The sequence below is a fragment of the Pteropus vampyrus genome, unplaced genomic scaffold (assembly GCF_000151845.1).
Source record: "Pteropus vampyrus isolate Shadow unplaced genomic scaffold, Pvam_2.0 Scaffold27, whole genome shotgun sequence".
Taxonomy (NCBI): domain Eukaryota; kingdom Metazoa; phylum Chordata; class Mammalia; order Chiroptera; family Pteropodidae; genus Pteropus; species Pteropus vampyrus.
The window spans coordinates 4,870,649-4,872,432 of NW_011888808.1; the positions used below are offsets into that span (position 1 = coordinate 4,870,649).

General features: G+C 30.9%; 1 long non-coding RNA gene across 1 annotated transcript in view; it reads right to left on the reverse strand.

Moving 5' to 3' along the window:
• LOC105289686 overlaps window positions 1-1,784 on the reverse strand; it is an 18,006-nt gene extending 16,222 nt beyond the window's left edge. The window contains exon 1 of the long non-coding RNA XR_895683.2: window positions 1,719-1,784. This is a non-coding gene — a long non-coding RNA (uncharacterized LOC105289686). The remainder of the gene's footprint in view (window positions 1-1,718) is intronic.

Sequence of the window (1,784 nt, forward strand, 5' to 3'; positions counted from 1 at the left end):
GGCTTTCTAGTTGCTACATATAATAACCTAATGTGCTTAATAAAGCCAATTAGATCTTCAAATTTACTCAGTTGAATTTTGTTTTCTAACAGTATCTAATGCATCAATTAATCTAAAAATGCTTATGGAGGAAGGAGGTAGGCCAGGTGGGAAGAAAGGAAAGAAGGAGGGAAGGAAGGAAGGAAAGATGAAGGGAGGAAAGAAGGTAATGAAAATTACCTTCGTTTTTGTTTATTTGTTTATGATGTTAGTTATCTTTGAACATGAATAGAATAGAAAATAGTAAATTAGAAAATAGTAGAAAGTAAAAAATAAGAGATGTTTTCTTAAGAACAAACCTTGAAAAATTTCAGTATTTAATCATTAAGTGGAAATAGAGCTATAGAGAGTAGGATATAAAGGAAGCTACAGAGGTCACAGTCTCAAGAACTACTAACTGAAGTATAAATTTAAGAAAAACATCAAAATTGACTGTAGAAAATGGTTTCGTTTGCCTTATGCTACAATACTAAAGTTAGTTTAGGAGTACTACATCTGTGAATAAGTACATATATGCTCTGAGCCAGAAAAACTAGACCCTTGGAAGGACACTGTGCTTGAGATTAATAGGTTTACAAAACTGTTATAAAACAAGGTTTAAAAAAAAAATGGCTTCAAAATCTACCTTTCTATCCTAAAATTAATTTAAATTGAAGCTAAAACAGTGGTCTATATGTAAATAAGCTCTGCTGAGAGAGTGGATGCCTATTTGACCCTGCAATTGGAAAACTGAACTTTTGGTCAACAATGAGTTGGGGAAAAAAGCAGAGACCTCTGTTCTGAGATGAAATATTGAAGGGTAGGGAGAGTGTCCTCTGGCTAGTGTCACACTAACTATATCCAAAGGCAAAAGACTCTTATGAAGAAATGTTTTCCAGCATAGAGTTATAGCACTTATAAATATTTAAATCAAAATGTGGATTTGCAAAGATCACCTGGCATTACAGAAAGCAATCCACTATAAGTGAAATTCAGCGAGAGAGAGAAATAATATATGTAAAACATCAAAGCATGTGAGCATGTTAGGATTAAGATATATAGACTATAGAAGATATATGTAAAAATTTTGAAAAAATAAAACAAGCAGTGAAAAGTCTTCCTACAAAAAATGATCAGGAATTAAATGGTATCATCTTAAAATGAATTTTCTATAAATAAAGTATGAGTCAATATACTGTCAGTTAAACAGCATATTAAAATGAACTAAAACAAGAAAGAGCAAAACAAATAAAAATGTGTCCAAAGAGAATTGTCAAAAGGCATAGAGATACAAAACATGAAGAGATAATAAAACATATGAAGGACAAAATGAGAATATTTAATGGATAAAATCAGCATCTCACATGTGAAGAGTAGAAGGAAGGAGACAGGATAATATTTAAAAAGATAATGTTTGAGTTTCATACTATATTTAAAATAAGATTAATAAAGTAGAACCCAAGCTTGGACACACCCAGTAAAATTATAAACCATCAAAGACGAAAAACAAATATTAAAAGTATCTAGAGAGAAGAGAGATTAGGCAAAAGGAATAAAAATTAAAATTGCAGCAAAGATGGATGACTGAAACAAGAAAATAATGTCATTAAAATGTTAAGTGAAAATAAGTATTAATCTATAATCTGTACCCTAAAATATTGTATTAGATGTTCTCGTTTTAATGCTCTGATTTTACTCACATTTCACATGCTCGGCTCTCCAGGAAACTTGTGATAAGCATCCACTAGTTCTCTTGGACTGTTTTG